The sequence below is a fragment of the Ornithorhynchus anatinus genome, chromosome 7, assembly GCF_004115215.2.
Source record: "Ornithorhynchus anatinus isolate Pmale09 chromosome 7, mOrnAna1.pri.v4, whole genome shotgun sequence".
Classification (NCBI taxonomy): domain Eukaryota; kingdom Metazoa; phylum Chordata; class Mammalia; order Monotremata; family Ornithorhynchidae; genus Ornithorhynchus; species Ornithorhynchus anatinus.
The window spans coordinates 48157753-48181663 of NC_041734.1; the positions used below are offsets into that span (position 1 = coordinate 48157753).

The window sequence follows — 23911 nt, forward strand, 5'->3', positions numbered from 1 at the left end:
CTCTCATGTCATGGTGGTCCTTTTCAGAATTTGAGCCCAGAGAGATTTCAAAGCATTCATTCATTCAGTGGTATTTACTAAGTTTTTACTGTATGCAAAGCACTGTACTAAACACTTTGGAGGAGAATATGTAAACCCTCCTGACATAATACATTCAGGATATCATTAGATTAGCAAATTGTCCCCTATTTCTTGGATTATCTCATAAATGTGAGTACAAATCAGGACACTTATACCCTGCCCCTAGTCTCATTTTGATTTCCCGATTTTGAGTACCAGACTGCGAATTAGATGATCACACTCCAATCTCTCTGCTACTGACATTCTACATTTACAATCTAAAATCCCTCCTAACACTCTTTCATATTCTTAATGAAATCTGTTCCAGCCAGGTTTAGGAGAGAAAATCAAATCTTTTTCAAGCACTGAGGAAGATCACTGTCATCTGCAATTATAGTTGAAGTTTTTGGAAATGAATTCAGTGTAGTTCCAGTAAACCTGAGGGAGAGTTCCTAACCACAGCTCAAGCAAACCATTGCCAAAGAGGAGGGACAAAACTTTCTGTGCATTGGTTATACTCATAATCCTATTCTGGAGATATTTAATGTGTAGAAGTTGGGAAATTTAACATCCATTTTTCTTAGCAGGGAGACCAATTTAAACATGGGGATTCAGGCTCAAATATCTCCAGTTTAGATGACTGAAAAAGGGTTATTTACAAACTTAAATTCAGACCTTTGGAATCTAGTTAAATCTCCCCAGATGATTTCATAAATGCCAAGTCAGGAAACAACTGATCACAACTTCTCATGAATTAAGGCTGTCTGGCTACATTTGATTGATTTTGGAGTTCAGTGACAAATCACTGCTTGAGAAGCAGCGTGGCTCAGAGGAAAGAGCCCGGGCTTGGGAGTCAGAGGTCATGGATTCTAATCCCGGCTCCGCCGCTTGGCAGCTGTGTGACCTTGGGCAAGTCACTTTAACTTCTCTGTGCCTCAGTTACCTCATCTGTAAAATGGGGAATAACTGTGAGCTTCACGTGGACAACCCGATTGCCCCGTATCTACCCCAGTGTGTAGAACGGTGCTCTGCACATCGTAAGCGCTTAACAAATACCAACATTATTATTGTCCCCTTCACTGGTTAACCTCGCCGGGACGTTAATTTCATTATATATTTTTCAAAAGCACCTCAACGTTCTGGGTCACAGATCGTTTACTGCAGTACTCTCAAAGGTTGGCTTAAACAATGATGGTGGGTAACATGGGCCAAAAAAACCACTTCAACCACCATCAGCCAAAGACTCGTTGGGTGTTTCTCAAATAATTCAGTGCCACCTGCTGGTAACAAATTGCAATTCTTTAAAATTTTTTATCAAATTGTAGGTAAGTCACGCCTCAATTCATTGAAGCTACGTTTTCTTCTCTGCGGATGTATCCTGCCACTGTACAAACCTGAGTTATAGGTTCTCTCTTTAGATTTTGTTCAGCTAAAATGAAGATCTGAATGCACTGAGTAAGTCATTCACAATAGGCATTCTAACTGATGAAAGATCAATGTCTTAAATAGTCAACATTTTTATGACCCTGCTTGAAAAATATTTTGCTGCCTTATTTCTTAACTCCAACATGACTGGGTGGAATAGGGTCATATGAATGAATAGACTCCATATTACCAAAGGAGAGAATGATGGTAGGACATGATTAAGGATATTCAGTCAGAGATGGAGCTGACACTTGAAAGCTTTAATTCTCCATTTCTCCTCTTCGTTCAGTCCGAGCCAACTTGCTTCTTATAAAGGAGATATTTTGATCTTATACCTCTGAAAAATATTTTTTTTCAACATCAGCTCATGCAACGGTTTGACCTAAAATCTAGTAGTGGATCTTTATTGATGACATCAGTGACTGGCAGAGAGAACTGCTCAAGGCATGAGCACTTTCATTCAATCATATTCAGAGACTGAACTAAGCACTTGGGGAAAAAACAATCCCATGGCCCTGTGGGTTACTATGTTCCAGTCTTTCATAATTAAAAACACACAGTGGCTGTCTCTGTCTCTGGCAAGATTCTAACCAGAGAATCTTAGATCAGCTAGACGAGCACACACAGCCTGCCACTGTCTCCATAAAACGTCTGGCTATGGTGGCTGCTGCTGTAGTGGTCACTGTGGCCATGGGATTGTGAACTCTAAGCTGCGAGGAGAGTGAAATTCTGCTCCTCTAGCCACAGTGCCCTACCCATCTTTGTTTTTGTCTTTATGCTGTTTTAATGTTTTTCTTTCATCTCTCTCGATGGGTCCGTTGCCTATCCTTTCTTCTTCTTTTTATTGTTAGCCTGTGACCCTCCTGAGAGTCAAGGACCATATCTAATTATGATCTAGGTATTCTTTCCCAGTACTTACTACAGTGTTCTGCACACAGTAAGTGCTCAATAAATATTGTTATTACTACTACCACCAAAAAGCATCGTTATTCAGGTTCTGCCAGAATCACAGTTTGGCTTCATATCACAGCGGGACACAGAGACGTAATTTTGGTTGCACAACAGAAGAGAAACAGCATGGGGTGGTGGATAGAGCATAGACCAGGGAGTCAGAAAGACCTGGGTTCTAGTCTTGACTCTACCACTTGTCTGCTGTGTGACCTTCTCTGTGCCTCAGTTTGCTCATCTGTAAAATGGGGAATAAAGTTATGAGCCCTGTGTGGGAAAGGAAGTATGTCGAACCAGGTTATCTTGTATCTATCCCAGCACTTAGAACCGTGGCTGGCACATAGTGAGCACTTAACAAATGCCAGTAATATTATTATAATTACTACATCAGAGTCAGTAGGATTCAGGGAACAACATCAACACCCTTAGAAAGCCATATGACTTAGACCTGGGGTCTGGCAATTACTGATCATAAAATTATCTCGTGATGAGCCGGGCTAGCACTTTTGGAATTGCAGGGGTCTTGCCTGATTCTTCCCCTCATCATTTCTCTCTCATTTGATTGTAAGCTCCTTTATTTATTGAGCACTTACTGTGTGCACAGCACCATACTAAGTGCTTGGGAGAGTTCAGTATAATAGAACTGGTAGACACAATCCCGTGAGTATTGGGATGGTGCCTTCTGCCTCTACTATACTTTTTGAAGATTGTAATTGCCCACAGTAGATGCTCAGTAAATACTACTGATAAATCACCAGTGGAGTAAGGCAGGGTTGTGTGTTAGGCTTGGTATTACTAAACTACAGAGAATCAGAAAGCTGGTGTTAATCCTTCCCACTGGATAGGCTAAGAGCAGTTTTAAAAGTCCTTGAATCAGAGTAAGAAGTGCCTTTAGGTTGGTGCTTATGCTTTAGAACACCAATGGGCAATTATTTCAACCAGAGAACCTCTTTCCTAACCTCATATAGGGGTTAAGTACTGGCAACACAAACTCTTCCTGGCTGTCACCTGGAAGAGCAGGGTGGAACTAGGGGAGGCGTGTTGGTTTAATCAATCAATCAGTAGTATTTATTGAGTACCTACTGTGATCAGAGCATTTGATTAAACACTTAGAAGAGTACAACAGGATTACTAGGCTTGATCCCTGGCCAAAGAGCTTATATCAGGAGAGAAGTCATTAAAATAAATTACTGAGAGGAGGAAGAAGAAAAGGGTGTGGTGACTCCTGGCTGGCTCTAAACTATCCATTAATGTATATGGGGATTAATAATTGCCAGAGCTTGCTGGGATTGGAACTAATAGGACCCACCATGTTCAAAAATAATAATAATACCTGTTAAGAGCTTACTATATGCCAAACACTGTGCTAAGTGCTGGGAAAGGTCTGAGATAGTCAAGTCCCACATGAGGCTCAAAGTCCAAGTAGGATGGAGAACATGTAATGAATCCCCATTTTGCAAGTGAAGGAACTGAGGCACAAAGAAGTTGTGATTGCCATTGCAAGGATTTGACCTAGAGTCCAGAATGGATCAAATTAGTGGGCCAGTTGTCGTCGTTGAGCTAGATTTTGTCCACCCCAGCAAAGGAGGTGTACAGGTAATTAAGTGCGTAGAACAGTGCTCTGCACATTAGTAAGCACTGAATAAATACCACTGATTTAATAATTGTGAACCGGTTTTCAGAATAGGCAGAGGCCTCTTATTTGGCAGTCAGGTTTGTAGCAACATGACCCTGAAAAATCCTTCACACAACAAAGAATTTCCTTTGGCCACACACAATTGAATCTCTGACCCTAGGTTTTATCACCTTGGCAGCCTACAGAAAGATGATGTACAGGTAGACAGAGAGCTGCATATCCTCTGGGAATCTGGCAGCAAATTAACATCAAGCCTCAGTCCAAACTGAAGCTCCTTGGAGCAATTGTAGTGTCTAACTTCAGTATTCCTGTAAGATTTGGACTTATCACAGTTCCATATAAAACAGTTCCATATAACTCCTAGAACATTTCATGAATATCAGCTTCGGTGATCCTTGTATTTAATATTTTACAGCAAGGTAGGATCACAAGCCATGAGGTCAGTTCACCAGCAGTGAAGAAGTGGTCATCATATCTCACATCTTTGTTGAGTGGGTCAAGTGTGGGGAGTACTTGACAGCAAAATATCCCAACAGAAGTGGCCTGGAGAGTTGAAGTTCTAGGATATCAGAGATTTTGATATCACCACCACAAAGAAAAGCAGCATGAGGTATTTGAATAGCCAATACTTTGTGTGCAGCTAGAGAAAAGGTTTGTCTCCACACAATGTGGAAAGCACTGACATCCAGTATCAGTCTTATTGTCCATATGCACACACCTAAAATGTCATTGTCGGTATACTCATCTTTAAATCCCTTAGGACAGGTCTATATTTGAAAGATGATTTTAGGAAAGCCACTGACCAGTTCTTTTGCCACTGAAGACTGAAAAAGAGGAAAAAAATGGATTTAGTGGACCCCGTAGCACACCTTTTCTCCCAGGGTTGCACCTAGAGAGTTTCCAGCGATCTACCAGTCTCGACTATGGGAGGGAGAGTCAAGCAGAGGCCTGTCCATTCCATTCCTAGCTTGGGCAGTGGCTAGCGAGTGGAAGGCAATCTGCTACAAGTAAAAACTCTCCTGTGTTGGGCAGCAGAAGCATAGGAGGGAGTTGAGGGTGGAGACTCAGATTCACTGCACGGAAGGAGGCAGTGGTAAGCCACTTGCATATTTTTAGCAAGAAAACTCTATGGATCCACTAACAGAACAATTGCAGATGGAAGTGGGGTGTTCTGGGAGAGATGTGCCCATGGTGCCGCTATAGGTTGGACATGAATCAACAGCATAAGACAACCACAACAACAAAGCAACCCTTACTGCTTTGGTATAGGGAATTATACCCTTAAAGCCTGTGAGTCAACCGTTCAAAATTACCTAATCACTCCTGAATAATACTCAAGGAACTAATCCACAAAATTAGCCTCCCTTCCCCATAGAGAAATAATGGCTATTTTAGTCCTTTGTCCCTTAGAAAATTAAAAACAAGCACAATATTATCTGATAGTGTTAGTGGAGATTGTACATTTTTGAGCATGCTTTTAGTATAATCTTGAATTATAACTATTACAAATGGGATTACATTACAGCTCATGCTTCCATTATTGGATTTTTTTTCATTCTTCTTACTCCAGTCTACTTTATTGATTTTAATTTTTCCTTTCCTCATATGAATCATGTTTTGCAATAGACAATTTCATTGATAGTATGTAAGTATCTGGTTGAAAGATGATTGTAAACCAAAGTCCTAATTTTACAACCTTCAGATGAAGGAGGGGGGAGGGTGAAAAACCTTACTGGAATCTGTGAGATTGCAAAAGAATTTAAAAGGATTGTACTTTTTTCTTAAATAGATTAGATTACTCAATGGTGTAAATGAAATGCATTAGACTGATAATATAACTTTTTAAAAAAATCATTATTTCCTCTTAGGAAAATCAGTTAAATTATTAATAAAAAATTTGGTGTGTTGCTTCTTAGAAGTGGGAATGGTACATTCATCTCTGGATGATCTAGTGTAAGGGTTAAAGGGAAGAGGGAAAAAAAATGGTGATCAGGGGCTACTTACATCCCTACCATGGAGGGCTTTTTTCCTAGAAACTAAGGCTTTTGTCCAGAAGGGTCCCATTGGCCAAATATCATCTTATGTGTCTCTGATCTGACCTTTAAGACTCTTAGTGTAGTGGCCAGAGCATAGGTCTGGGAGTCAGAAGGTCATGGGTTCTAATCCCACCTCTGCCACTTGTCTGCTGTGTGACCTTGGGCAACTTGACTTCTCTGGGCCTCAGTTCCCTCATCTGTAAAATGGGGATTGAGACTGTAAGCCCCACGTGGGACAGGGACTGTGTCCGACCTGATTATCTTGTAACCACCCCATCACGTAGTATAGTGCCTGGCACATAGTAAGTGCTTAACAAATATCATTATTCAGCACTTAGAACGATGTTCGGCACATAGTAAGCACTTAACAAATGCCATTGTTATTATTATTCTTTTGGATTATAGTTTAGCACTTGATATTTACCTCCCCCTCCCAGACCTACAGCATTTTCAAACATATACATGATAGGTGTCTAGAGAGAGGCCTGTCTATCCATCTAGACTTAAAGCTCCTTATGGGCAGGGAATGTCTATCAAGGTTATTGTACTTTCCCAAGCACTTAGTACAATGTTCTGCACACAGTGAACACAATAAATACCATTAATTGTTTGAGTGATCCTGTCCATTATCCTTTGCAAATAAGAGATAGCAAAAATTACCTTAACACATGAAAGAAATTTCAATCAAAATGATATTAAAGAATTTCAATTCAGGAAGCCCCACTTCATTTTATGTGGATCACTGTTGAGTGGCTGTCCGTGCTAATTTAGGTGAGAGATGAAAGGGTGACCCTGAAATTAAAGACTCTGTAGTCCTTTGCAAATCCCTTGAACTATCTAATCAGTTCTATGGGACAATATTTCTATAGAGGAGGCATTGTTTTTATAGGTGAACCTCTTGAGAAAGGTGAAACAGCAATTGTTGCTTTGAATAATTTATGGTGGAGATCAAACTACCAGCATAATGTCTATAAAGTACAAAATACTGTATCAAATGCTTGGGAAGAAAACAAACACCTGGATTCAGTGAAACTGGGACACAGTGTTTTCTGTATTCCCTAAATGGTAATAATAGTGTTTATTAAGTGCTTAATGGTTACAGAACATTTTATTAAGTGCTAGGAGAAAATATACAGGTGGGAATTAAACATGTATGGTTTCTTTCTCTCATGGGGCTCACAATCTAAAAGTCTAAATATTCACAAGGCAAAACACCATGGTTTTAGCCACTATTGTGAGCTCTGATAGGCTGATTGATCCATCCTGCATATTGATTAGCTAGCGGCTAAAATATATCGAGGTGCAGTTCAGCTTGCCCTCTTCTGCCCTTAAGTGTCCCCTCTCAGGAGTCAGGGCCTTTGCAACCATATCCCTAAAAGGGTCAGCCTTCCCTTTCTCTCAGTTGCCCAAGATACTCTTGCTGCACAAGCCTCAGCTCCATCTTGGTCAAGGGTGGCCCTGGGCTGGCCTGCACTAGTGGCATCTGAGTGAAAAGCAGAATGGCTTAGTGGAAAGAGCATGCGCCTGGGGGTCAGAAGGACCTGAGTTCTAATCCTCGCTCTGCCACGTCTGCTGCGTGACCTTGGGCAAGGTACTTCTCTATGTCTGTTTTCTAATCTGTAAAATGGGGATGAGTGTGAGTCTCTTGTGGGACAGGGACCGTGTCCAACCTCATTAACTTGTACCTACCCCAGTGCTTGGCAAATAGTGCTTAACAATTACCATAATTATTATTAGTATTAGAGGTCCCCATTTTGGACCTGATGGTCATGTTAGAAGTGGAAATTGCAGAATTCAGAGCAGCAAAGGAAAATGCCTTGGTCTTTGTGCTTGCCGCTCCCACTTCCCCAATTTGTCCCCTCCCTGTCTGTTCCCCTTCCCTTCAGACCCTTCATTTTTCATCTTGCACTCCTCTCTAGGCTACGTCTCCCATTCTCCTTTGGAATGATCTCAACTCCCTCTACTCTAACACTTCTGGCCTCTCTGTGCCCTATTCCAGTCTCTCTTCTACTCTCTCCTTGCCTTTTTTAATCTAAACTGTAAAATTGGGATTGAGGGTATGAGCCCCACGTAGGACAGGGATTGTTTCCAACTCGATTTGCTTATATCCACCCCAGTGCTTAGTACAGTACCTGGTACATAGGTAGCATTTAACAAATACCATTATTACTATTATCATCATCATTAATAATAATAATATTTACCCTCTCCCATCTTTCTTCTGGGTTTGTGTGTGTCTGTCTGTCCAAGTTTGTCTTTGCTTTAGTGCCAGTCACCTCTGCTACTCTAAGCCCCCCTTTCCTCTTTTCCCACTCCCGTCTGGATCACCCTGACTTGCTCCCTTTATTTGTCCCCCCTCACCCCATGCCCACATAAATTATGTACATATCTAATTTATTCATAATATTGTTTGTCTCCCCTGCTAGACTGTGAGCTTTCTTTGGGCAGTAAATTTACCTGTTTATTGTTCTATTGTACTCTCTCCAGTGCTTAGTACAGTGCTCTGCTCAAATATGATTGAATGAAGAATTAATCTAAAAGGTTTACTAAGAAAACTCCAAAAAGAGTCAAAATTTTAGACCTTAGAAGATTTTGGTGTATTGTTTGGCTTAATACATTGTTTGGGATCTGCTGTCCTACTATTGCTCCAGAAAAATCATTTTACCTCTCTGCCTTTGTTCCCATTGTCTTAATAGAGATCTAATGAAACCTCCTTCTTCCTCCTTATGGGGTTTTCAAGGATGCCTGAAAAGTATCTTGCTTTTTTTTACAGAGAATGCCAAAGCATTATAATTCTATTCCAAAAAGAAAAAAAATGGTGACCACTGAATACAAACCAATGGTACCTGGAAAAAAGATGGAGATGGAAACATTGCACTATGATATAGGTTTAATAAAACAGACATGCCAAATGGGAAGATAATCCAGACAAGTATCAAGGAGGATTTTTTACATATGTATGTAGCATTATCCAATTATTTACCATTCAAACTGGCTTCCTAGGTAGAATACTATCTCAGAAAGCGCAGGCCAGGAAGATAGATTTGGTATAGAAACATGGCTGCTTACATGCTGCTCACACACACTGGCTCGCTGAGCTTCATATCTTTTTAATTAAATAGCAACTTCTCTTCCCTTCCTCACCAAGGGAAGTCTATTGGGTTCTGCCTTGACAGGCCTGGTACAAAATGACAGCTGGGTAATGGAATCAAATTTCTCCTTCCCCCCACCCCTGCCTGCTTTTTATGTAATTACCTGTCTTTCTGCATAAGGGTTTGCTACGGTCTCCAGCTGATGGGACTCTCATTGCAGTTAAAGGGGTGAAAGTTATATCTTCTTAATGGTCTTTGAATTTCTTTTCTCTAGTAAACTCTTCATCTTGATTTTTTTTAATGGATTTGGTATGTCTCATGTGCTGTACTTATTTGGGTCAAAAATATTTCTACAGGAAATAAATGGTCAGAAATGCAGCTGGCTGGGAAAGAGGGGGTGAAGGGCAAAGAGGAAGTGATCAGGTTTATCTGTAAGAGGGGAGAGGCAGGAGGCAGGAAGGAATTAGGGAAAGTCCCCGATGTGGGCCGGGGCCTCGTGATTTATGAAGCTCTTTGTATAGTACCTGGCAAAACTGAGCACCTGTGTGGCCAAGGGCATTCACTCCATGGGGATGATGGGCCTCTTGACCACAGTGCTCTTGTTTTCTCCCCACAGATCAACACCGAGCTGCTTCGTCACAGCAGCAAACGGAGCACTGATGGTGCTGCTGCCTCGCCATTCCATAGGTCATGTTAATATCTGTCTTACCCCACATTGAGACTCATTATGGGCAGGAAATGTATCTGTTTATTGTTGTACTCACCCAAGCACTTAGTACAGTGCCCTGCACACAGCACTCAAATGTGATGGACTAACTGAGATGTCCTGGAGCCCTTCCTCTCTGAAATGGGTGGAGGAAGGGCGGCGGACATTCATTGATTCAATCGTATTTATTGAGAGCTTACCGTGTGCAGAGCACTGTACTAAGCACTCCAAGAATGCAGTTAAGATGTAGTCCCGGGGTGCTCTGCACCCCGGCTGCCCCAACCAGGGAAACCGTGGCCCAGACTTTCTATCCCCAAGGTAGTTTTATCTCCTCCAGTTGTCCATAGAGGACTCGCCCTGGGCAATGTCAGGCTTTGAGCTTCCTCTTCCCTCTTGTTTTATGCTGTCAAGTCGTTCCAACCCATAGCAATGCCATGGACACATCTCTCCCAGAATGTCCCACTTCCAGCTGCAATTGTTCTGGTAGTGCATCCATAGAATCTTCCTGGTAAAAATACACAAGTGATTTACCATTTCTTCTATCCGAACAGTAAACTTGAGACTCCACCCTTGACTCTCTCCCGTGCCACTGCTGCCCAGCACAGGTGAGTTTTGTAGCAGATTGCCTTCCACTCAATAGCCACTGTCTAAGTTAGGATTGGAATGGATATGCCATTGTTTGACTCTCTCTCTCCCATAGTTGAGGTTGGTAGAATACTGAAACTCTCCAGGAGCATCCTTGAGAGAGGGTTCTCTTTCCTCAGGAGCCTGGATTACTTACTGCCTGAGACCAGTAGTTGCTGAAGTGATCATACCATCCAGAACTTAAAGCAGGAAAGGATGGAATGATCTGGTGACCTAAAGGAAAGGAAGAGAGAGAGACACAGAGGGAAAGAGAGGGACTGAGTCTCTAAAATAAAGGCAATCCCAGAGAGTCCCTTGGTGGGGGGGGCTCCCAATTTAAGATTTTTAAGTGGGGAGAAGAGATTGGGCAGGGTAGGCATGGTAATTGAAGCTATGGATGCCAGTGAGTTCTTCAAGGGAGTGGGTGTAGATGGAGAATAGAAGAGGATCTAGAATTGAGCCTTGAGGGGCCACCACAATGAGGGCATGAGAGGTAGAAGAGAAGCTGACAAAAGAGACCAACTGATAAATCAGTGGTATTTATTAAGCACCTAGAATGTGCAGGGAACAGTAGTACTGGGCACTTGAGAGAGTATAATATAAAAGTTGGTAGATGCATTCCCTTCCCACAGGAGCTTACAGTCTAGCCAAAACCACTGGTCATCAGCAGCAGAATCATCATAATTCTTTATTGTAGAGCACTGCACAAACATTTAGGAGCATGTATTTTTTTAAAAAAAAGATAATTTCCCTGCGCTGGAGGAGCTTACAATTTAATATATTTCCAGTTTTGGTTGTATTTCCTGACGTTTTTCCTCTAGACTCTAAGCTTTTTGTGAGCAGGGGATGAGTCTCTTGTACTCTCCCAAGCACTTAATAGAGTGCTCTGTAGATTATGATCACTAAATTATAGATTATAAATCTAGGGAGAAGGAGTATGGCTCAGAGTACAGACCTTGGAGTCAGAAGAACTTGGGTTCCAATCCCAGTTCTGCCACATTCCTGTTCTGTGACCTTGGGCAAATCACTTAACTTCTCTGGCTCTCAGTTACCTTATCTGTAAAATGAGGATTGAGACTATGAGTCCATATGAACCGAGGACTGAGTCCAACCTGATTAGCTTGTATCTACCCTAGCACTTAAATGCCATAAAAAGTCCCAGACAATGGGAGGATTTAAAACAGCAAGAGGATTAGAAAGGTACATGATTATGGTACTTATTATAATTACAGAATTTAAGCATTTACTACCTGCCGAGCACTGTTCTAATCATTGGGTGTAAATACATGGTCATCCAGGTCAGACACGGTTCTAGTTTCACTTGGAACTCACAGTCTAAGTAGGAAGGAGTAGGATTTGATCCCCATTTTACAGATGAGGAAACTGAAACTCGGAGAAATTAAGTGACTTGTCCACATCACACAGCGGACAAGTGGCAGAATTAGGATTAGAACCCAGATCCTCTGACTCCCAGGCCTGTGCTCTTTTTCACTAGACTATGCTGCTTCTCTGACATTAATAAATGAACAGGAGGCAATCTTTATTTAGAGCCAGGGTTCCCAGATATCTGTGTGAAATTAGTGCAAGCAAAATAATTGGATTGAGGAATAGATATTGGAAAAAAAATGCCTAGCAAGTAGATAAACTATTGTTCCCTGGAGCCCCAACCCTGATTCATGGATTCATAGGCCCCAGGCACCTGGCTGCTCAGATTTCTTCTCCACCAGTACATAGACCCCTGCTCCTTCAATCCTGTTTGCACAGGACACTTCAAGCCCATTTTTATCTGGACTCGGCACCTTCCACTGCCCTGCTTCACCCCATGAGGCTTCAGGGCTTTGGCTATCCTGAAGAGGAGGAAAATTAATTGTGCCTTCTCATTCCATGTGATATTCTATGGAAGTCTCTCCAAACCCCTGAATCTAGAGAATTTCTCTGGAAGGGAACCCGACTTCTCACTCCCTTGCTCCAACCTCATTGTTTCTTCCCCCTCTCCCTCTGCCCTGCCCACCCTTTTTTAAAAAAATACTATTTATGTGATTACTATGTGTCAAACACTGTTCTAGGTGCTGGGGTAGAATTAAGTTCATCAGGTGTGACACAGTCCCTGTCCCACAGGGGGCTCATAGTCATACAGAAAAGAGAATTGGTATTGAATCCCCATTTTACTGTGGCTCAGTGGAAAGAGCCCGAACTTGGGAGTCAGAAGTGAGGGGTTCGAATCCCGGCTCCTCCACTTGTCAGCTATGTGACTGTGGGCAAGTCACTTAATTTTTCTGGGCCTAAATTCCCTCATCTGTAAAATGGGGATTAACTGTGAGCCTCACTTGGGGCAACTTGATTACCCTGTATCTACATCAGCGCTTAGAACAGTGCTCTGCACATAGTAAGCGCTTAACAAATACCAGCATTATTATTATTTTACAGTTGAGGAAACTGAGGCCCAGAGAAGTTAAATGGCTTGCCCAAGGTCAAAGAGCAAGCAAGCGGAGGAGCCCGGTTTGGAACATAGGTCGTGCGGCTCCTAGGCCCTTGCTTTATCTACTAGGCTGTGCTGCTTCGCCTCTCAAGTCCACATTCATACAGTCGCTGCTTGTATCTTGGACTGGGCACTTGTAAGTTTTCACCCTTTGCCTCTCCGTTATTGGTGTGCCCCAACATGGCTACCTCACCACCTAGAGCTAGTCCTGCATATACCAGTCAATCAGTGGTATCTATTGGGTGCTTACTGAGTGTAGAGGACTATATTAAGCTCTTGGGTGAGTGCACTATAGAGTTGGTCACCATGATCTCTGCCTTCGAGGATCTGGCGATCTAGTAGACCCTCAAAAGTCTCAGGGAGTCCAGAAAATGGTGCCTCTTCTATCATCCCAGTAGCTGCGTACATAGAATGGGTCACAGTGTGAATGGAAGAAGGCAAGTCAATGGACATGGATTAGAAGTGAAAAAAGTGGCTTGATGCAAAGAGCAAGGGCTTAGGAGTCAGAGGTCGTGGGTTCTAACCCCAGCTCTGTTACTTGTCAGCTGTGTGACTTTGGGCAAGTCACTTAACTTCTCTGTGCCTCAGGTACCTCATCTGTAAAATGGGGATTAAGACTCTGAGCCCCATTTGGGACAACCTGGTTACCTTGTATTTACCCCAGCACTTAGAACAGTGGTTGGCACATAGTAAGCGCTTAATAAATACCATCATTATTATTATGAGGCCACACTGCATTCCCTGTCCAGTGGGAACTTAGTCTAGAGAAGGAATTGTCAGCTGTGTGACTTTGGGCAAGTCACTTAACTTCTTTGTGCCTCAGTTACCTCATCTGTAAAATGGGGATTAAGACTGTGAGCCCCACATGGGACAAACTGATCACCTTGTATCCCCCCAGTGCTTAGAAGAGTGTGTTGCACATTGTAAGTACTTAAAAATGCCATCATTATTAGAGAAACAACGTGGCTCAGTGGAAAGTGCCCAGGCTTGGGAGTCAGAGGTCATGTGTTCGAATCCCGGCTCTGCCACTTGTCAGCTGTGTGACTGTGGGCAAGTAGCTTAATTTCTCTGTGCCTCAGTTACCTCATCTGTAAAATGGGGATTAACTGTGACCCTCACGTGGGACAACCTGATTACCCTGTATCTACCCCAGTGCTTAGAACAGTGCTCTGCACATAGTAAGCACTTAACAAATACCAACATTATTACTAATCAGCAGGCAGTTGCAGGATAGCCACCTCCATTGAAGCTCTGGTCTTTGCCCATATTTGGCAGCTACTTTTGGGATTTCTGCTGAACTTGTCCAAAATGCCAGATGCTCTGACGGCAGAAGCCTTGACCATAGTCCCAGCAGGTAGTCTACTACTTCAAATAGAAGTCAGCAGCCTAAATAAATGTTGTCAGGTGAAAGTTATATAGGTTGTTGAGGATACAGACAGGAAAGAAACAGTATGAGAGAATTTAAATCCTCTTCTGACAGAAATAGATTGCCTGCCTGCTACTATTTAGCAACTCTTTGAGATGAACTTCCTTCTTTGTGACAAATGAAAATGCAACACCCCAGATGTGAGAGGAGTTTTACATTTAATCTTAAAAAATAGAGTCAAAATTACCAAACATGAATTTATACACTGGAAAAAGAGACATAAGCAGGCTGATGTTTACTGAAAAGTTAATACTTTTGTATTTGTAAGGCTAATGGAAAATTGATCTTAACATAAGGAACATATGTTTATACTTGCATTACTCATATTTGGAGACATAAGCCATAAAAATCTTCTTCATATGAATGTAAAAGCACAATGCAATTATTAGAGTTGTAAAATTCAGCAGGGTTTTGGAAAGTCCATGTTTTAATAGCAAATGAATGATTATGGTTTGTAAGCAATCTATTTTTTGTTACTTCGAATGCAATAAATTACAGGTCAAAATATAACGTACTTATTAGAGTATGATAGTTTCTAATAGAAACTCAGAAAAGTTTGAACTTACATTTTCTTCCAATATAAAACTAATATTAAAGAAGTGAATCTCTTAATATCTTTTCATTAGTTCTTACTAACCCACTGATGTAATAATAAATCAGTGATATTTGTTGAGAACTTACTATTTGCACAGCACTATTCTAGGCACTTGGGAGAGTACAATGCAATAGAATTAGGAGACACATTCACTACCATAATGAGTACTACCAAATATTATCCATTTTAAGGGAGTGCTGATGCATTGGGCAGAGCAGTGATTCACTTCAGAAATCTTACAGCAAGTCAGAGGCTGCAGAAAATCTAGAATCTATTTCTGGCCAGTCAAAAAAATATAAGAAATATCATATTGGCTCATCCCAGCAATTCATCCAGCCCCAGTATTCCTTTTCCTAATGTGTCCACGGTATTGTTCACTGTCCTCCTCGACCATTTTAACATACCTCTCATCTGCAAACTTAAGCCATCTCCTCTTGACACCATGGATATTTTCTGCTTGTACAGTTTCCTGAGATAATAAATGGTTGATGATGATGATGAAGTCTCACATCCAGAATGATGGATGAGCCTCAGTCCTGAGCGGGGCTGAATGAATTCAAGATTTAACCAGGTATTCATTTGTTCATTCAATTCATTCAGTTGTGTTTATTGAGCTCTTACTGTGTGCAGAATACTGTACTAAGTGCTTGGGAGAGTACTCTGTAACAATAAAGAGATGTATTCCCTGCCCCTAACCCAGGGTCCCAGATTTAGTGGGGGGCTTGCCTGTCCCTCCAAATTGCACCTCCTTTTGACCTTACCAACACAGCTGCTGCTTGATGCATTATGAAGATCATGAACAAAATATTTTTCTAAAATGATCCTGTGTGAGGTGATTAGAGGGCCAACTCCTCATCTCCACGTTATAACTGCTTTTTCTGTTGTTGGCTCTTCCAAAAGCTAAAGCAGCCTGGCTTAGAGGAAAGATTATAGGCCTTGAAATCAGGGGACATAGGTCCAAATCCCAGCTCTATTATTGGCCTGATGTGTGACCTTGGACAAGTCACCTCACTTCTCTATGCCTCAGTTTCCTAACCTGTAAAATGGGGGTTAACTACCTATTCTCTTTATTTAGACCAGAAACGCCATGTGGGGCAAGGACTGTATCCAACCTAATTATCTTATATCTTTCCCAGTGCTTGGTGTAGTGCTTGGTACATAGAAAACACTTAGCAAATAGCAATATTATTGTCATCAATATTATTACAAGATGAAGCACGGAGAGGGAGAAGGGAGGAAAATCACTTGGTCATAGTGGGAGTCCTCCTGATTTTAGCTCCCTCCCTTTCCTATTTAGAAAAAGTTGCCTGGCCCCAGCTCACTGACTGGGCCCACCTAGAAAACTGAGATCCCCCTCACCTCTCCAGCCACCTTTTATTTCTGCCACCGCTCTGGTGATGCTATAATGACTTCAACAAGCAGTGCTATTGATGACTTCATTCATTCAATAGTATTTATTGAGCACTTATTATGTGCAGAGCACTATACTAAGCACTTGGAATGTACAATTCGGCAATAAATAGAGACAATCCCTGCCCAGTGAGGGGCTCACAGTCTCATCTCATCTGGTCTTGGTTCTCATAAGGGGCCCCACTGGAGGATCTAATGAGAAGCAGTGTGGTTTAGTGGTTAGAGCACAGGCCTGGGAGTAAAAAGGACCTGGGTTCTAATCCTGGCTCCTCCACATGTCTCCTGTGGGATCTTAAGTAAGTCTCTTAACTACTCTGAGCCCCGTTATCTCTTCTGCAAAACGTTGATTAAGAGTGTGAGCCCCATGTGGGAGAGGGACTCTGTCCTACCTGATTAAATTGCATCTACCACATTGCTTAGAAGAGTGCTTGGCACATAAGTGCTTAACAATGTACCATAATTATTATTTCTATTATCCAGCCCTGGGTCCTGAGGATGGAGGAGCTGTGTGAAGGAATTGATTTAGTTACAGGGGTTTGTGCAGCACCTCTAACACTCTTGTCCTTGCTAGTTGGGTTTTTGATGGTGAAGGGGGGAGCAACCAGAAAGTCGGGGGGTAGGAGTGCAGGATGTTGTAAAGGACAAGTGAAGACTTCTTTGTTCAGGTCCCATTTACCTCCAGTGTGACCAGAGCAATGTATCAATACTGTGATTTTCCATGAATAATAATAATGATGATTCATAACAATGGTATCGGTGAAGCACTTAATATGTGCCAAGAACTGTACTAAACCCTGCAGTAGTTCCTGTTCCACATGGGGCTCACGGCCTGTGAAGGAGGAAGAATCGGTATCTAACCACTATTTCACGGAAAGCAGCATGGCCTAGTGGATAGAGCATGTGCCTGGGAGTTGGGACCTGGGTTCTAATCACAGCTCCGCCTCTTGTCTGCTGTGACTCTGTCTGCTGTGTGACTTTGGGCAAGTCACTTCACTTCTCTATGCCTCAGTCACCTAATCTATAAATACTAATAATGGTGGTATTTGTTAAGCGCTTACTATATGTAAAGCACTGTTCTAAGCACTGGGGGGATACAAGGCGATCAGGTTGTCCCACGTGGGGCTCACGATCTTCATCTCCATTTTACAGATGAGGTAACTGAAGCACCAAGAAGTGAAGTGACTTGCCCAAAGTCACACAGCTGACTGGCAGAGGTGGGATTAGAACCCATGACCTCTGACTCCTAAGCCCAGGCTCTTTCCTCTGGGCCATGCTGCTTCTCAAATAATGTTGGTATTTGTTAAGCACTTACTGTGTGCAGAGCACTGTTCTAAGTGCTGGGGTAGATACAGGATAATCGGGTTGTCCCACGTGAGGCTCACAGTTAATTCCCATTTTACAGATGAGGTAACTGAGGAACAGAGAAGTTAAGTGACTTGCCCACAGTCACACAGCTGACAAGTGGCAGAGCTGGGAGTCGAACCCATGACCTCTGACTCCCAAGCCCAGGCTCTTAAGTGAAAGGCTGTGAGCACTTTGTATGCAGGGATTGTCTCTGTTGCTGAATCATACTTTCCAAGTGCTTAGTACAATGCTCTGCACACAGTAAGCACTCAATAAATATGATTGAATGAATAAAACAACAGAGAAGAAACATAATTTTTTTCTTCCTCTACACACACACACACACACACACGTACGCACGCACTCACCCACCCTACCTCCTTTCTTTCCCCACACCTTTCATGATCAATGAACTATTGTAGTTCCTTGCAGTCCTTTCAGGCTCAAGGGTTAGTAGATAAGAAAATCAGATGGAGGGGAAGGTGAAACATTCAGTCTTCCTTTGAAGGAGCGCTGAGTGCACCATCAGTCCACTTTCTCAAACCTTCCCTAGTGATGGTGAGGAGAGGGAGTTGAAAAGAAAGATTGAGTTAATTCATATTTATTTTGGTCTTGCTTATTGATTTCTGGCTTCGTAGTTGGCATTCTAATAAAAGAAATGTTTAATTTTGTAAAATGTGACATTATAATTTTGAAAAACAGATAATTTCTGTTGTTCTAACACTTATCTATATCTATTCTATCAGCTGCTGTACTTGGTACATCCCTTAGTCCTACAAGAAGAGCCATCAATCAATCAATGGTCAATTAATCAATGATATATGAGTGATTATGCAGAACCCTGTACTAAAACAAAAAATCAAGCTACAGATCTTTCTTCAGGACTTGTTTCAATCATGACTCTGGGTTACATTCCTTCCCCTACTTACTCTCAACTCCTATTCTTCCACTAACCCATTCATTGTCCTTCCGTGCTTCTCTGGCTGCACAGGGTGATTTCTCTACTTTTAATTAATTCATATAGCATCTATCTACCCTCCCGGAATCTCAACCAGGGTTAATGCAGCTAGTCTCTTGCCAGGGTTTGAGTCGATACAGCTTGCATACGAGATTAAACACAGTTCTTCCGTAGCCAAACTTTAAAAGGATTTGGAATATACTTATTAGTTTTTATTTGTTCAGTTGAGCAGCTCAGCTCTGGCAGTGATCCTCCCCAATACCATTATTCCTTGAAACATCACCTCCCAAATCATCTAATACAGCCTGCAAAAGTTCAAGTAGCGTAGCTTTATGAGGCAATGATGGTATTAAAAAAACCACAAAACAACAACAACCTTATCTACTGAAGAGTAAGAGACTGGTTTAGCTACTGGGAAATGCTCCATGCTTGTAAGTACCTTTACACATCACTGTACGTAATTATTCATTTCAGGATTTCATTTTCTTGTTCAGTGAAAAGCACCAGAAAAAGAAACAGAATTTTTTTGCTGTAAAGATGAAGTGACATATTTCGGAGATGAAAACCGGTTCTCTTATAGGCAGGATTTCAGTTACTGTGGGCTTCGTTTTCTTTGGAGCTTTGACAGGTATGCTATATTTGTAGGTTTGTCACTTGAGAATGTTTGACTGAGTAGTAGGATGATTAATTTACTGAAATTTGATTCAATAATTTTTTTTGTTATTTCCCATCCTTTGTCTTGAACTCTGCTTCTGCAAAAGGAGATACCACTTAGAATTAATATCCTAATGATGCATATTCATTAATAAGCCACAACAACTTCTATCACTCATCACTGTTAATGACAGGTGCATCCAAAGTAATTGTCCTTCCTTCTGACTTCACAAGAAACTGAATCATCAAAGTTCATAAAATGAAATCATGATTTGAATATGGCAAATACATCATTCTGCTTTTTTTTGGAATGTATGAATTACAGCCACCTTGGGTATGAGATTCTCTGGATATATTTTTCCAGTAATAACTAATCAGCATCAATATTAAATGGGAAAAAAGAAGAAATTCAAATCTATCAATCAGTGGTGTTCATTGAGCATATACCATGTGCAGAGCACTGTACTAAGCACTTGGGATAATATAACAGAGTTGGTAGACATGTTCCCTGCCCCCCTAGAAGCTTACAGTTTAGAAGAGCAAACTTGCCTTCACTTCAAGGGTATGCTGCTTTCCATAAAAAAGTGAGATGAATTCCCATGTCTGATATATAATTTGGTAGTTTTGCTGGCCACAGGATTACATGTAGCATGGCGTGGTGGACAGAGCATGACTCTGGGAGTCATAAGGTCATGGGTTCTAATCCCTACTCTGCTACTTGTCTGCTGTGTGACCTTGGGCAAGTCCTTCTCTTCTTTGTGCCTCAGTCATCTATAAAATGGGAATTGGGATTGTGAACCCCACATGAGACAGGGACCATGTCCAACTTGATTTGTTTGTATCCACCTCAGCGTTTAGTATAGTGCCTGGCACATATTAGGTGCTTAACAAATACCATTATTATTAATAATAATAATTACTATTTAATTTAGTGGGATTTAGTGGGAGGCTGGTGGGGGCGGGCAGGCACAGGAAAGGAGTCTTCTGTCTCCTAAATTTGAAAGGGACAGCTCAATTTACTGATTGTCTCTTATCCCAGTTAGTTCTGGGAAATGTAGGACTTCTTCACCTTCAACGCCTTTATCTCAGTTCCACTTCCAATGTGAACCTAAACTGTGCCCATGTCATGCTCAGCCATCAGCTCCACCTGTCTGTTAGAACGACTTAGTAGGGTTAGAGTGGCTGTGGATTGAAATGGGAGAATACAGGAGGGTTGTAGTAATAATATTTATTAAGTGTTTTCAGTATACAGAGCACTGTATTAAACACTGGGAGAGAATACACAGGGGGGAATTAGAAATAGTCCCTGTCCTTCGGGAGGCTCACCATCTTAGAGGTCTGGGAATGGGAAAATATGAAATACAGAGGAGTTGGAAAGGCTAAACTCTGTAACCAAAATTACAGCAACTGTCTGGATAATTTGGGACAAATATTCTTATGCCTGGATGATATGCATTTTTTAGGTTAAAAACAGAGAACGTGTGGCTTAGTGGAAAGAGCAGGGGCTTGGGAGTCAGAGGTCATGGGTTCTAATCCCAGTTCCGCTACTTATCAGCGGTGTGACTTTGGGCAAGTCACTTAACTTCTCTGTGCCTTAGTTACCTCATCTGTAAAATGAGGATTAAGACTGTGAGCCCCACATGGGACAACCTAATTACCTTGTATCTACACCAGCACTTAGAACAGTGCTTTGCCCATAGTAAGCCCTTAACAAATATCATTATTATTATTATTCTTGAATTCTCCACTTTTTTCTTGCCAGCAGAAAACAACCTAACTTCTGGCAATGGGAGAGAGATATAAATGCCCTATTGCCCTGTATGCTTGGCTTTTCTTTCTTAATTTTCAGCTGCTAGATGAAAGAAACATGGGGAAGAATACAAGGCATGATCTCTTTGATCAAAGAAACTCTTGCATCCAATTATCAACCTTTACTGTGCCGAAAACCATTGGCCATACATTCAGTTTTTCTTAAACCACACTCATGGTCTTACCCTTAGATAATGAAAGGCCCACAGCCAAAGTATATAAGAGGATTAAAATTCCTTAACATAACTCCACCTTTTCCTGGCAAAGGCCTCTTTGACATAACTTATGTTCATATTTTATTGAAGCCTTAAGTAAATAAGTTTAAAAAGCATGCATTTCAAAGGACTTTTTAAAATAGAAAGAAAAACAACTTTAGTGTACTTATTTCTTCACTGTAGGCTTCTTGAAACTTTTCTGAGCACTGCCTTATTAAAATGAAATCCATGGAAGAGTAGCAACAGTTTTTGGAAGCATAGCAATAGATTCCTCTGAGATGAATAGAACAGACAGACCAGTCTGGAAGACAATATTTGAAATAAGGGTTGTTTTCTTTGACTTCACATAGAGTATTGTAGCCATGACCAACACTAAGTCATACAAAAACTCCGGTTTGCCTATTGAATTGAGCATTACAGGGGAAAACAATAGAGTGAAGATACTACTTACTGGAAGGAGTTATGGTAGATGGATGACCTTATGGTGTAAACTGCTAATCAAAAGAAAACTGTTTTGTGGGGCTACACATGAAAATTGTCTTTAAGTCCTGAAAATGTACTTTGACTACATCTAAGTAACTGTGATTTAAAAGTAAAGTTTGGATTTATCTGCTATGATTAGGAGTTTGATGTTGTACCTTTAGGGCAAATCATATTTATTGAGCATTTACTGTGTGCAGAGCACTGTACTAAGTGCTGGGAAGAGTATAATACAACAGAGTTGGTAGACGTTCTCTGCCCCAATGTCCTTAGCAGGACTCTGCAAAAAGAGAGTGGTGCTTGAAGTAGAAGGTATTAGTGACCATAATTAAGAAAGACTTGTAAAAGATATTGTAAATTTTTTAAGGGCAGGGCCTCTGTCTACTAACTCTTCTGCACTTTCCCAAGCAGTTAGTAAGTAAAATGATCTGCACAGAGTAGGAAGAATTGATATAAGGCTGGAAGGGATGGGAACCTCCAGGGAAATTGTGGATATAGCATTCACTGGTGATCATTACTCTGGGTTTCGAACAAGGTATTGGCAGCCCATGGAAAGCAGACAAAGTATCCACCAATCTGCCTGGCTGGGATTCAGATCTGACTTTTCTCTCTGGGGTCCTTGGAATCGGCAGCCTGCTAGCTTCCATCTTGGTACTTCGACTCTTGCTGCTGATAGGAACTGACTCCCTAAGGAAGTCCTAGGCTGGATTTATTCCAACTCAAACTGGATTGATTTTGGGGTGACAGGGGATCTAAGCCCCTGTCGAATCGAAGTCATTCTAATCCTTATCAGGTAGTAGAGAGAAGTGACTCTAGTAATCCTCTTGGTCATCAATGTAAGGATTATCTGATAGGGCTGTGAATTTATATGTAAATGAATTTGTTCTTTGTTTATAAGTCCCAGCCCAATGAGAAACACATGTATTCTTTCAGGCCAAAGTGGCTAATTGAATTGAATTATGGTATCAGATCCTGATGGGAAGCTCTTAGATGGAGAGCACTATCTGTAGGAAATGCTTGGGAGAGTACAATGAAATAGAATTGATAAGGCACAAAGTTCAGCTATCTTAACAGAATCTATTACATTTTAAAAACTGGAAACAGTGATACCAATTATCTAAACATGTTTAGAGCATAACTCCCCTAATTCATTGCTTTGCAACCTTAATTATTGTAACCCTAATTTGAATTCATAAACCTAAATTAGAAATTTCCCAAGAATACGAATGCCAAGTACATCAGAGAGTTCAGTGATGTGTCCTCATAAGCACTCACAAACTGTATCACTACTGTTCCTTCTAGACTTAGAGAAAGAATTCTCAACTGAAGAGGTTGATAAGAGCAGGAATACAAAAATAATTTTAAATGCATTTTTCCCAAAGAGTGAAAATATTTGGACTTTGATCCAAACTCTTGGTAATATCCCTAACCAGAAAAAAACATGTTTTGTTTAATAAAATATATCTCATTAACAAATACACATTTTTGTTAGACAAAAAAGTCTGCACTTAATATTTTATAGCATCTGACTCAAACAAGATAACAAAAAATGAATTTTATTACATTCTAAAGTAATCTCTATGATGCAAATTGGTGGCAGTTTGGTCAAATTGGCCCATAAATAATGTCTCATAAAATTTCCATTATTTGTAACTGGGGAATCTAGGAATAGAGTTTTTGGTTCTAATTTCAGTCAAACTTCAATATCCCACTTGTCTGTTCTCCCAGATTATGTATGATTATTCCTTTTCTCAGGGTCTTTGAGTTAAACTTAAAATGGTTTAATAAAGCAAATTGATTAGAAATTTAGATGAATATACAAACAGCAGTCACTGCCTAAAAACCCAAAAATGCCAAATGATTTTCACTCATTAATGAAAATAGGAGTCTTACCTACTCATGGGGAAAAAAATGCTTGCAATTCCAACAGGCAAAAAGCCCCACAAAACTACTTTGACATTTAAAAATAGCTACTTTATAGCTATATAGAAAAATATATTAAATATATAATAAA

General features: G+C 41.0%; 1 non-coding gene across 1 annotated transcript; it reads left to right on the forward strand.

Moving 5' to 3' along the window:
- The first annotated feature begins 4940 nt into the window (after window positions 1-4940).
- Window positions 4941-5078, forward strand: LOC114813511. Its single transcript, XR_003761228.1, has one exon. It is a non-coding gene; the product is annotated as a small nucleolar RNA SNORA7 (small nucleolar RNA).
- Window positions 5079-23911: the final 18833 nt, after the last annotated feature.